The sequence below is a fragment of the Candoia aspera genome, chromosome 3, assembly GCF_035149785.1.
Source record: "Candoia aspera isolate rCanAsp1 chromosome 3, rCanAsp1.hap2, whole genome shotgun sequence".
Classification (NCBI taxonomy): Eukaryota; Metazoa; Chordata; class Lepidosauria; order Squamata; family Boidae; genus Candoia; species Candoia aspera.
Genome location: NC_086155.1, coordinates 204741203 through 204755397, shown reverse-complemented (window position 1 = coordinate 204755397; position 14195 = coordinate 204741203). Strand labels below are relative to the sequence as shown.

At 42.7% G+C, this 14195-nt stretch overlaps 1 protein-coding gene across 1 annotated transcript in view; it reads left to right on the top strand.

Annotated features, from left to right (window-relative positions):
- Positions 1-599: 599 nt before the first annotated feature.
- PTK2 (protein tyrosine kinase 2) overlaps positions 600-14195 on the top strand; it is a 224404-nt gene continuing 210808 nt past the window's right edge. Inside the window, exon 1 of the mRNA XM_063299715.1 lies at positions 600-758. The gene's annotated coding sequence lies outside the window, so the exon portion shown is untranslated. The remainder of the gene's footprint in view (positions 759-14195) is intronic.

Here is a 14195-nt window from a genome sequence, read left to right as displayed (position 1 = left end):
AGCCGATGGTGTCTCAGGGTCAGCAGAGCGGGCGAGGGCTGCACTAGGACCCGTTTCGTCCCCGCCTGAGCAACCTCACAGGGTGGTTGTTGGGAAACCCAGCGGGAAAGTTTCTGCAAAAGGGGGACCCTCAACGTAAGCGCCTGGGTTCGGCTTTCGCTTCGCCCTGGCTGCACCGAGGAGTCATCCGAACGAGGACTGAGACCCCGGGCTGTGGGGGAAAGCGCTGAATGGGGGGACCTGAAGTCGAGTGCATCTCCCTGCACGGTGCACGCGTGGGCGGGGAGAGGGAGACGCCGACCCTCATCCTACCTCGCAGGGCTGTTGTCGGGGGCGGAGAGAGGGAGAAAGCGGGAGCGCCGCGAACCCTTCGGCGCAAGGGCGGAGGCGAGGAGGAGGAGCCCCCGCTCCCCTCGCGCGGCGCGGCCCGCCCCCTTCGCCCGCGCTGCGGGGAGTGGGGGCGAGAGGGCGGGGCCGCGCCTGCCGCCAGCCATCTTCGCGCCGCGCGGGCAGGCGGGCGCACGCCGGCCTGTGCGCGCGCCACCCGCGCGCTCGCGCCGTTTCCCAGCGTGCAGCGCGCCGGGAGGCGAGGCGAGGCGGAGGAGGCTGAGGCGAGGGGGAGCGGCCTGGAAGCGGCCGCCGGGCGGGACGGCGGGAGCGCTTTCCGAGGAGGCGGCCGCCGGGCAGCCCTGAGGGCGCGTCTCCCTCGCCTGGCCGCCCGTCCTCGCCGCCGCCTTTGCCGCCTCACAGCTGGACCGGTGAGCGAGGGAGAGCCGGAAGGGGGCGTGGGGCGGCTGCGCCTTATGGGTCCGCGGGAGGAGGGGCCCCGGCGCGACCCCCGGGCGCGGCGCGCGTGCGGTTAGCGGGCTGCCCTCCTGCCTCCGCGGGGGGAGGCGGCTCCTGGGGTTTGAATGGAGACGCCGCGGGGGGGCAGGGGAGCGGCTGGGGGATGCCCCTCCCCGGCCCGTCGCCCCTCCGGCCTTTTGACCCGGCTCCCCCCGGGGGGTGAGGACGGGGGCGGAACTGCGGCTCCCTGGACCTGCGCGCCCCCCGCCGCTGAAGCGGGGCGCCAGGGCGGGCGGGCGGGCGGGCAGGGGGTCCGCGCAGGGAGCGGGGAAACCGGCGGGTCCGCGCAGGCCCGCCCGGGGTGTCGGCCGTGTCCCCGGGGCGACGCAGCCGGAGCGGAGCGAAACCGGCCCGAGTAAATCAGCGCCCGCGTCTCGGGGAGACGGAGCGGAAGTGGTTGAGGTTTCTGCGGCGGCGGCGGCTCTTCCCTCCGCGCGGGGACTTTCTGGTTCTTGGAAAGAGGAGCTCCCGGGCGTCCGGGGGATGTCGGGCGCTTGGGGGAGACGCTGCCCTGCCTTCGGCCTCCAGGGCGCGGGAGACCAAACAGGGCTCGCAGATGCGGGTTAAAACTTAGCCGCGACTCTCCACCTTGGTTCCCAGTCCTGCGACGCCTCCCTCGTTTTGCCCCCGGTTATGTTCTTGGTGGATTTTCCCTCTCTGGTCCTACATTGCACAGTTCGGTATTATTAGGAATAGGTCTTTGTTGAAGGCTTCCTTTCCTCTCTCTCCCTTGTTCCAAATACAGTGGCCCATAATACATATAATACAGATGCTGGCCTCTTTTACAGTTGGCATAGGATTTGATTCCAGAAAGTGCCGTATAGTAGAAATGTTATCAGTTGTGATTTTGGAGTGCATTGTTCTTGATGAACGTCTGTCCTGCAAACTTTCCAATCCCCCTTCCCACCCTGAAACCCACATCTGGAAGTAGTTTGGATCTTCTTTTTCTTTCCCTAACAACATCCTTAAATAATACCCAGTGCATACATGGGATGATTAAATTTGTAAACAGATTACTTAAGCTCACAAAAGAAAGGATGGTAATGTTAATTTGTTCAGTCGTGTAGCCTGGCAAAATTTCGTTCTAGTTATGACAAAAGATGAATGGTTGCTTCCTTGCCCTTTTTTATCCTCTTCCCTCTGGACCCAGTTGTTTCAGGTCAATCCATTCAACTTGTCACAACTGCTTTCATTTTTGCTGTAGGCCTGATACTGCGACTCTTGGCTTAAGTCTTAGCGATGCTGGGTCTATATATAACTAGCAAGACAACACTGGGTTCAGTTGTGTACCAATAAGATGATATCTATTTGTGTATTCAGGATCTTGTGATACAGACTATTATCCGTGATTCTCTCTCTCTTTGCAATCCTTGTAGCTTGTTTTGATGCAGCAGCATCTCCCCCATCTTTCTTGACATTCAAGGCAGCCTTCACCTTTGCAAGGAGCCAATAGATGCCAAACACAGTTTGATTTTAAAAACCCTAGCCATCATTAATATAAAACGGGCTATCGGTGAATAAAGGTTAAGAGAGGACACAGATGTCCTCCACTCCCCAGAAGTGCTCAAAGTGCCAGACAGCATTAGCCATTTAATGAAGCAGAATGGGGAATTGGTGACCCATGTCACTTTCTGACTGTGTTGATGTGGGCAACAACTGCACCTGCTGAAATTCCCTTCTCTGCATGAGTATTAAGTATTTAAGAGCTTTTGTTGTTGATTGTACCTGGCTACCTTTGTCCAGTGGTGATGAAATCATATCCCGTTTTCAAGTAAATGGCATAGTATTAAGAGCCAATTTTAATAATTTCATGATGGCAAACCAGAAGAGGCTAAAGCTTTGTGTCTTTAGAGGAGGCATTCAGTTTGTACCCATCTTAATGATAAATGGTAATGCTTTGTTATTTTTGTTTTGATAGACAAGTTGGGGATTTTCTGAATGTTAATGTAACCTAAATATTAAAGGAATGCTTTGCACACACTTTAAAATTATCTTAGCTTGATTAGCATATTCTAAATGTTAACTTAACTTTATAGTGAATGCGGATATAGTTTGCTGGTGAAGAAATATGAAGTTGTAAGAAGCCAAGTTGGATAATTATTTAACTTCCTAGAAAGGTATTGTTTGGAGTGGGATATCCTGTGGTTATTCGAACATAGGATCTCTTGCCCTGTGTATAATCAACTAGAGATTGGGTCAGTTTGTACATAACAGGAAGCCATGGATTCCTGCTGTGAGTGCGTTGTGGTTATACCCTAGCTCCTTCTTTCCTTTTCTTTCTGTTTTGCATGCCAGGGAAGGAAATGTGAAACTTGCAATTTCAAATAAATCATATTTCCATATTAAAACCAAAGTGCAGAAATTATGGTTTGTTTAAACCAGTTTTTGAGTCTGGCTTGTTTACTGAGTTTTATCTAGCCACAGAGTTCTGAGTTTTAACATAATAGTGCAAGTTGATGTTGGAAGCTGGGATGCTTTGTTTTCTTGACTTCTGGTTCTTGGAAAGGAAAGGTGTGAGACTGGGGTTTATTGTGTCTGACTGAATCATAGCAATAAAACAAAATCACAGAATACCAGGATTGGGCATAACTTTTGAGCTCATTGAAGAGATGAGGGATAGCATGCATGTAAGACCAGGGACAGTTTCCACATCCCACAGAAAGATGAGTTTCTAAAATTAAGGAGGTCTGAACTGAGTCTGGTGACTTCACACACATATTCATGCAGTTTTTCTGGTAGTATGGAAGTTGTCTGGCATTGTCTTCTTACAAGATTTGGGGATTTACTTTGAGGGGAGCTTCCTAATCTAGTCTGCAGCTTTGGAATTCCTGGTGGTTTCCCATCCAGATATTAACTTGGTCAAGCCCTGCTTAACTTACAAGTAAAGACAAGTTGACCGGGCACTATTCCCTATAGTTATGCGCACACAGTCAGAGAATATCTTGGCGTGACCTAGCGTGGCCTTTTCAGTCTCATAATCACACTCAATATCCTATCATTTCTAGTGGGGTGGCTGTAGGGGTAATGTTTTTTGTAGTATTTCCCATTTAGAATGGCCCAGGTAGTGGAGGGCTTTCCTATGCTGTCATTCTCATCTGTTGATACCCATCTGAATAACAGCCCCTTTCCCAGGTGATTGTGAAGATTCTTTAATTAATCTATAGGTTTGCTTTTATCATTTGAAAGCAAATTCAAAACCATTTCTTGTATTCTATAAATGCTACTTTTTCTTCTCTAAATGAAAAGAATTTTATTGTCAAATGCCTGTGCAGAAGTTAATTGTATTTTGCAGAAGCAATTACTGAATTGAATAACTTTGCCAGTGCATTTTAATAATCAGAAAGGAGTTTTTAAATGCTGTTGTCACTGCTCAATCTTTATCTCCTCTTAGTAGAATTTTAAACTTGCAAGACATAATCTGTAAATCTAGTTGTGAATGCATATTTGTTTCTTTTCCCCTTCAGATGGCCAGCTTTCATCTTCAGAAATTCTGAGTTCTTCACTCTTCTCCTTTCCTACTTTTTTCCTTTTTGGACTGTTTTTTTTTTTTTTTTGCTTAGATTTCTAACAAAACACTCTTAGAATTTAATTTTTTAGTGCTCTTTTAGTCACTCAAGTGTACGTTAGCCATTGTTAGCTCTTTCAGGGGAAACTCAAAAGAGGATTTATCCTATTTTTGTATCAGAATGGTTTCTTATCCTTTCACTTGAACATGGAACAGACTAGATCAGTCAGCATGGAACTTTAGGTTTGGCTTTTCACAACTTCGTTTTTTAAACTTTCTCCCGTACTTCCCTTTTTTGTATATGAGTGTACTTGGAAATCACTAGGAGATTTTTTTTTATGTGATGAGGTATAAAGCCATTGTCTCAGCAATACTAAACAAAGATTAAGAGGCAGAGGAGCACTTATTTTTCCTAGCTTGGTACTAAGTGCTTTCTCTGGAAGGGAAAAGGCAGAACCTTCCCAATATTTAGTCCCTTCACTTCAGTTATTAAGCTGGAAAAACTGGATTGAATTGATTGAAACTAGTCCAGAGGCAATGAAGCAAGTTACTGGTTTTTTGGGGAATCTTATTTTATCCCCTGGACCACAAACAAATTGAAAAGTTTTCTAATGCCAAGCTTCTTCTAAGTAGAAACAGATTCCAAAAATTCTTCTTTTTCCTAACTTTGAGATATTGCTGATTCTTTTTTTTGTGGGGTGGGGGAGGGTTGACAAGTTATCTTTGCTTTATATGCCTTTTTGTAGAAAACATTTCCCCTAATTTTAACATACTCTGAATTGTATACTGTAGGTTGACGCTGTAAATGACACTGAGCTGACAAGGATATGAATAGGAAAAGGGAAACACAAGGAAAAACATTGCATATTTTTTTCTTTCAGTGGCTTTCTATTTTTCTTTGCTACCTGTCTTGCTATTTGGGTTCAGCAAATTGGTCAGTCAGTGACAGTGATGAGATATAACAGAAACGCTGATGTTGAAAATGTTAAAAAATCATTTTCAGATTACATTTAATTTCTTCATCAGAGAATCTATGGCATTATATTTAAAAGGTGCTGCATTTCCATCTTTTATAGTTTCAGCTGGGTTAGAATCAGGTTTTTTTTTAAATGTGGGGGCCCATATTGAATTCTATCTTAAACGTAATCACAAGTTGGATGTACATTAGTGCAGGATAAATAGAAAATACTACGGCTGTGTAGGTGTTCAGATTCAAAGGCAGGAAGATGCCTTTGAAGGTGCAAGGGATGTAGTCCAGCTGTGTGATCCTGGGGAAGGGGACAGCTGCCTTAAGGTGCTGCAGGCAGGTGCTGCACTCATGCCCCTGTGAGGTCAAAGCATCTTTTTGCCTTTGAATCCAAAGCATGGCACAGCCCTGCTGTATGCTCGGTAATTCTAATTCCAGGGCCCCTTTGGTGGAAATTAAACATAAACTGTAATTGAGTATTTGTCTGTTAAAAATGCCATAATCCTGAACTCACCAATTGGGATCTTTATTTCTACTTTTTAAACGCTGAATAAAAAGAGTAATAGGGCCATTAATTTGTTTTCTAGCCTATAAATACTTCATTAAGGATAATAAATGGAGACAGTATATCTCTTGTATTTTTTCTGCATGGCATACTGTACTTCTCTTTCTGGAGAAAGCATGAAAAGTGCCCATTCTCCTCAAGCTGCTTTATAAGCTGTGTTTTAAAAGTGATCAATAGTAGGGACCTGGGACCAAACTTCCTTCAGGATTATATAGTAGGTGCTATATCTTTTCTGATGTTTGTTTGTTTGTTTTTTCATTTATATTTGGGATGGTGTTGAATTTGGAATAGAATTTATTAGGAAATGTTAGCTGTGAGTGATATTAGAATAAAAATAATTCTTTTTCTAGCTTCGTTATTAATATTATTAATTATATATGGCCAAAATTAGATTTTCTTTGTGTAGCTTCACCTTTCGAATACTTCCAATATCTATAGCTAGCTATTTTTTTAAAATAGATTTTATAGTACTATAAGTAGCTTATTTGAACAGTTGTTACAAAGTCTCACTGACTGGAGGGCTATTTCATTTGAAATGTAAACGACAGTTTTCCTGTTTAGTTACTACAAAAACATACAACTCTTCATAAGGCCCCAAAGAAAGAAATGAAATAAGAAAACAAGGCTTCTTGAGAGAAGATGACCAAATAACTTTGCTAAGTCTGGCACACTGAGCCCAGAATTGTGTCAGAAGGTGGAAGAAAGCCTTGTCATCAAGTCACTATGAAGAAGTTGCTCAATACGTGTTCAAACTTAAATTAATTATTCTGTTTGGTAAGGGGTTTTTAGAAGCTTTCATAAACCCCCACCGTAGTCTAAATGTAGCATATCTTCTCGACCCTATGTTGGTTTCTGTCATTCTCATATATGAGGTCTTTCTCTGGCATTGTGGATTATAAATTTAGCGGAAGGACTGCAGGGATATAGGTACACCTTCCTGTAAGTTGAAACCGTGGTGCTACTTTTATTTTTCCTTGTAGCCTATTATTAGATGCAAGCCATATTGTCCATCAGCAAGGAACAGTGTTTTGCCTGAGGTGATGGGCTAACAAAAGAAGGTAATTACGGAGGAATGGAGTGAATTTTTAAAAATAAGTCTTCTGAAACAAACAGCCGTTGTGATGGTTATGTAGGAAGCACGTTGGCGATCTTATGGAAATTCCCATGAAACGTATAAACCATTTCTTACTTAGATTTATGTGGCTGCCCACGCAATGCATGACACTGGATGGCTAATGATCTATTAAGAATATCCAAACAATTAAAAACAGCACATCACATTTGGGGTAACTCAAAGGTGCACAGTCATCACCAAGATGGGTTTGCACACAGCCAGTCCCACTGCCCAAGTGAAGAAGGCTGTCAGGGTTGAAGGCTTGTGAAAGTTTGGCGGGGTTGGGCCATCTGAATGTCAAGAGGTACTCTGTTCCACAGGGCAGGCACCGTGACAGAGAAGGGATGCTTCCTGGGTCCTGTTAGATGATGCTGTTTGGTCGAAGGGACCCAGAGCATGCCCACACTGTCAGATCTTGTGGGACAAGCAGGATAATTGGAGACAAGAGATCCTGCAAATAACACTCTGCACTGAATGGCCTTATAAATGATAGTCACCTTGAATAACATGTGGAAACCTACTGGGAGTGAGTATAACTCACAAGTAGCGGTGTTACATGGATGTACCAAGACGCACCCAAAACTGCCTGGGTTGCTGCATTCTGGACCAGCTGTAGCTTCTGTGTGGTCTTCATGTACAGCCCATATAGAATACATTGCATTAATCCAGATGGGAGGTGAACAAATCCTGAGTAACTGTAAGAAGGGCCCCCGATTTAGGAATGGGTGCACAAAGATGAATTTGTGCAAGGGCCCTCTGAGTCATGGCTGCCCTGTGCTCTTTGAGCAAGAGCTGAGAATTTAGGAGGATTCCCAAACTGCAGACCTGGTCTGCCTGAAGGAGTGCTACCCCATTCAGAACCACATCCTGTGATCTGGGGGGGGCGGGAGTTCAGAAATCCACAGCCACTCGATCTTTTAGGCTTGAGCAATTACTCCCCATCTGTTCACCCACAGCCTCTTGACCCAACTACCTTTCATTTCCTGTGAGGCCTTAGGAGGGACATGGATCTAAAATACAACATCTTCAGGACCAGCAGATTTGAACTTCTCCCAGATAACCAGGAAAGACTATGTTTCAGTCAGCTGACCGGATTTGCAGAACTGAAGTCTACTTCAGAGTGATTCTGAGAAAGTTTATCTGTGAGTTGCCTTGAATATTCCTCCCATGGCCCTCTCTCCCCAGGAGGGACTGGGTCACCTTAAACAGTGCCGCTGGCCCACAATCTGCAGACAAGATGGCAGAGAAATAGTTTTGTATCACTGCTCTTAAGGCCACAAGAGCCTTAATAAATGCTTTTGCTTGTGTTTAGTAAGATTTGCTCTTCGTCTTCTTCCACTGGCACTGTAGGTGTCTGTTCTGCTTCATCTCCCCGAGCACTTCTGAAAACCAGGGGGATCCTAGGGATTTACAAGCAAGGAGAGGCTGAACAGGCACCATCTGGTTCAAGGCCATTGTCACCCTTTCTTTCTAAACTGTGACTAAGGCCTCAGTTGCACTGGGTACCAGGCTCTCAGGGATAATCCTACACTTCTTCCCCCCATTTTTCCCACAACCGCCACCCTGTGCGGTGAGTTGGCCTGGGAGAACGTGTGTGGCCCAGAGTCACCTAGCCAGCTTTCATGCAAAGTAGAACTCATGGTCTCCTGGTTGCAAGTCCAGCACCTTACCCACTACACCCAACTGGTTCTCATATTCGTTAGGCTGGGTTAACTGTTTCTCCTAGTTGGCTTCTACACCAGTGTCCAGAAGAAACCGTATTCTACTTCTATACTGATGTCCATGGAGTTGTTTTCAACTCTAATCAGGTAGAAATTTGAAAGGGAAGGTGGTGGTAGAAGCAAAAATGTGGGATATAGAAGCAAATGTTTATGAGAGTCTTGCCATTATGGTACTTCAGGATATTTCTTTTTAAGAAGCCTTAATAGAGACAGCTTGAGGGAATGGCTAGGCAAGAGGCCAGAAGAAACCAAGGTCAGTGTTGAATATGTAACTAAAGCAGTGAGTCATAAGATTTTTTTTCTTCTTCTTTTTGTGAGCAGTGAAAGTTAGGTCATCCCAAAGTACATAACAGGCAAGACTTTCATAGATTGCAATGGCTATCAGATCTCACAGATTTCAAACCTAAGAAAGTTCCATAGAGTTAGTGCCCTGTAGTGTCTGCTAGACAAAAAAGCTTTGTGGGTTTTCCTCAGAAGTTGTAAGTGCTTTCCTGGAAATAATGCATTTTCTCCAGATACGTGGACTTTTCTATCCATAGTCATCTTTTTTCCCTTCCAAGAGAGGAGAGAGTAGATTAGGCAATGAATTCCAATTTATGTATTTATGGTGGGAGACCAAAACCAACATACAGTAGCAAGCAAGAAAAGAAAAGAAAAATACCTAATTTCAATAATAAAAATCCCCTGTGATGTCATGTCGATGTTCTAGGCTTGAGGCTCTTCCATATTTATTCAACTTAAAAAAAATTGAAAAATAATCTTTACAATATTGGAGACCATAGAATAACTACTTAGACCATGCTGGCAAATACAGTTAGAAAATCAGGAGTAAAAATGTTTACATGGGCTTAAAAGATAGACTTAATAGATTCACCAATTAATTAATTAGGGAGATGGCAAATATTAAATCTAAAGCTAAGTGGTGAGGAGGAAATACCAATATTTCCTATCCTATTCACTGTGTGAATATATATATATATATATATATATATATATATATATATATATATATCATTTCACAGATTAGTTTTTACTTATGAAGCCACATAGATACTAAAAAACTGGGAAGTAGACTTGGGTGTTTCTATAGCAGACTGGGCTTGTGCTGGTGTCTCAAGAAAGCTGTCTTTCAGAACAACAGTCTTCTCCACTGCTGTTGAAATGAAATTAATCTACTCCTGATATTTATCCATGTTTTAAGAGGATGTGAAGGAAGGTGCATATTCATATTGTGATTTTGACCTCTCTGATGCTAACTTATTTCTATGCTGCATCTGAGAAATAAGTTCCCATTGAATCTTTTTTTAAAAAAAAAACCCTCCAGATTTTTATAAAAATTGCTCGGCTGTATCATTTCTTTTTTACATGCTGTAATTATGATGGAAAAGGCAAAACACTGAAATATTTTACTGGGTTACTTAATCTAGGACTATCAAGGACTTAATCTAAAAGAAACACTGATCTTCTTCAAATATTACATGGGGCACCATTTAATATTTCACCATTCCTCCAAAGATTAGATTATCCCCAATCCTGCTGGCCTAGCCTGGCTTTTCTGTGGGGCATGGGGATCAGAAGGTGGTTGAGGTTGAGAGTTGAACTTCTTTTTGCTGATTGGTTTATCCTCAGTAGCCATTTTTTGTTTTTGTTTTGTTTAATATGTTTATTGCATTCTGTTATTGTATTGATCCTTTTATTATGTTAACTGTCCAGTGGCTTATGTGAGATGGGAGGCTATATAAGTCTAGTAAATAAATGAAACCAAACCTGTTAAAATTGATAAGATGTTCTGTTAAGCACTGTTCATTTTTGTATATGTGGCTTCTATTTTGGTCAATAAAGAATTTTCTTGCATCTCAACCACTTGGCCCACACTGCATTTACACTACTTTATCAGGTACTGTTTATAAGGTAGCTGGTCAGTTCCACATTCCTTGTATGCCATCATTTATCTTTTTATTTTAGTGGGTCATTCTGCGATGCATATATTATTCTTGACTTATTTGAACATATTAATAGTAACAGTGGCTGCAGCAGAGTAGAGTAAGGGACTGAGTCATAATTGGAATTGCTTTGTTACTGATGGGAGTGTGGAATAGAAAATGTATAAATCAGTAAAAAGAAGTCTCTGCTGTATCTTCACTTTTTCAGACTGGAGGTCATAAACTGACTCTTATAAGCTTGGAAGATGCAGCTTGGAGAAAGGCTAATCGTTATGCTTGACCTTCCTCTCCAAAGAAGGCCATCATTAACTTTAAACTGGTTTGACATGAGGGACTTTTAGAGTAGGGTGGCTCTGGTATTTATTGGTTTTGCTTAGTTCTTGTGAGTTTTGTTGGCCTCGATTCATCTAATGATAAAATGGGTAAAAGAGAGATTGCTGGACTAAGGATATAATTGTATATTAATTAGGCTTTTAATGATTGGGTTACTCGAGTGTAATGTGTAAATTATTGTAGCAGTTTGATGACACCTGTGTTACTAATAGTGTGCCTGTAGATGAATAGAGACAGCTGTGTTATTAACAAGGAGGCTTTTGTTGTCAACCAAAGAATAAAGCTTTTCATATTATTCTCTGATTCTGTCTTTTTAAATGTTTATTATCTAAAGCTAAAATACAGGTTTTATCTCCTCTATTGATATAATTATGGATTTTCTAAACTGGATTATTTTCACAAGTGCTGAAAATGTAATTTTATAGTCATGTTCTTACCGAATACATTTGAAATCTTATTCTTCTAGAACTACTGTTTGTAGTAAAGTCAAGTCTCCACTCTGAGCTTGACTCCTGGCCCCTTTGTGGACGTGTTGTTTTCTTGACGAGGTCAGCCAGGTGGTGACACCCGCTGAGAAGTTGGGGATAGTAGGGCTGTGAAAGCATTTGAAAGGGGTGTTTCACAAATTGCACTGGCATGAGCAAAGCACCCATCCTTGAAACATTAAAGCATCCATGCTTTGCAGAAAGCTTAGTGCAGCTGTTTTGAAGGCTTTCCCTGGTTGTCTGCATATGTATGCGCCTATTCAGACAACACTTCCACTGGGGCTGACCCTGAAGTGGGTTGAAGCAGTTGTTGCTGAGCCTTTCAGGGGATGTGGCTGCTTTAATGCTTCAAGGAAGAGTGCTTCGCTGATGTTGGTGCAATTTGTGAAATACCTCTTCAAATGCTTTCATAGCCTTTCTATATAGTTTTCATTCTGAAGCCAGCCACTTTGTGCTTCTTTTTGCTGGGAAAATCAAGATTCAGACAATTGTTGTTGTTGTTGTTTATTCGTTTAGTCGCTTCCGACTCTTCGTGACTTCATGGACCAGCCCATGCCAGAGCTTCCTGTCGGTCGTGGCCACCCCCAGCTCCCCCAGGGACGAGTCCGTCACCTCTAGAATATGATCCATCCACCTTGCCCTTGGTCGGCCCCTCTTCCTTTTGCCCTCCACTCTCCCTAGCATCAGCACCTTCTCCAGGGTGTCCTGTCTTCTCATTATGTGGCCAAAGTATTTCAGTTTTGCCTTTAATATCATTCCCTCAAGTGAGCAGTCTGGCTTTATTTCCTGGAGGATGGATACATTTGAATTAATGAATGAAACTTACGTTACAAGCATTAAAAGCCTTTTGTATCTTAGTGATTGCTGATTGCTGTGCTGAAGAAATGGACCTTTATATAAAATATTATATTATGCATAACAAAGTCCAGTTTAGAAGCAATGAGTTATTATGGATGAAGCAATTTGAGTTTGTAGCCATTTATCTTAATTGATACCAATCACAAAAAATATTCTAGAAAAGCTACTTATCACTTGGTCACTTTTACTTTTGTTCTTTAGAGTGACTGGAGTGTGGGAAAGAACTCTAGTTCATTAAAGCTTTTCAGGTTGTATCCTGTAGATAATCTTAGTTTCTAATACAGAGGATGTTGGGATTACTGAGGAATTAGGTATAAAGGACTTTAAATACTCTATTGTTCGATATTAGTAGCAAATATTACATAGTTTGTGTACCATTTGCAAAAGATGTAGAAAACTCTCTTTGCTGCAATCTAAAGTTTATTTGGATTTTTGTGGCCCAGATCTGGTAGCCTTAGCTATAGACTTCCTTGCACAGTTTCCTTGAGCATATAGTACAAGTATTCTGATTGTATGGGTGTGAGGCTGGCTCTAAGTTTTTGCTCTCTCTCATAAGATAAAACTCAGTGAATTATCTCCTCCAGGGCAGGAGGCTGTCCTGACAGAAAATGTTTATGTAATTGCAATCAGTACATTAAAAGGGTTCTTTAAATATTTTAAAGGAAGCCACATTTTCAAAATCTATGCCATCCATGCCTGAACATGACCCTGCACAGCATGAACTATGGGTTGTCTCTATCAATTCCAGTATTTAAATAATCACCTGCAGATTTACCTCTTCTTTCCCTGACTAGTTGCTAAAAACAAATGAACAAATTGCAGTTTCTATCTGGTAGAATGAACATGAGCAAAAAGAAAGAATGAACAGCTACCAAGGTGAGAGGTCTCATCCTCAGGAACCCCCACCCTCACCCCCTCCAAATCCCTCTCTGCCTGGCTGTCGCCATTTATATTCTTAAATATAAATTCAGTAGTTTTCTATAGTTTTCCATAGGACACTGAACAAAAAAGTAATGTCTTATGCATGAATCCTTGCTCAACAAAACAACTTTCTTTTTTACATTTGAAGTGCTAAAGGGTAGAAGAATAGCAGCAAGCAGATCAGGCTGGGTAGTTCAAACCTGCCTTTGCAGCAAAATAAAATATTGACTGCATCAACAGTACACAAGCCTCTGAAGAGACAGAGAGTGCACATGCACTCTCTACTCCCCGGCAGTTTAGCAGGCTAACCAGACACTCCTGTATTCTAAAATATTCACAAACAAAAGGACACAACAGATTGCACAGAGTGTACTTAGGAAAGAATGGTAACAAGGTCAGAAACTCCGAAAGAACCAAATCAAAGCATAGAACTTTTAGAAGGGGAAAAAACGATAATTGGACTGCGTTGATGACAGCTTGCTGAGTTTAGGTGTTCATGGGCACGCTGCACATCCTCTTCTGTCCTATAGATTATGGAGCTTTCAAATGGCTTTTTAAAGATGAAGATATTCACTGTGTAAAAGATTAACCACAAAGGACAGCTCGAATGCAGAAACTAGCTCCATCACAAATCTTCACTTCTGCAGGTTGAGGAGACATATGGATGAAAGCCTTACCACACTGTGCACATCTGTCTGCTGTTCAAGCAGCTGGTTGAAAAAAAAAAGGAGGTACAGTTCCATTGGGTAGGGATGTCCAGAGGGCTCAGGTGTTGAGATAGACAGAGCTCAGCTTGGCATTGGCCTACCATCCATCTTCCCTTGACACTCTGGAGGAAATTACCTGCAATTGTATGGCACTTGCCCATAAGAACACTGGTGATAGTCTTCATGCTGGCTGGGATGATCCTGGTGCTGACCCAAGGCACCTCAAATGG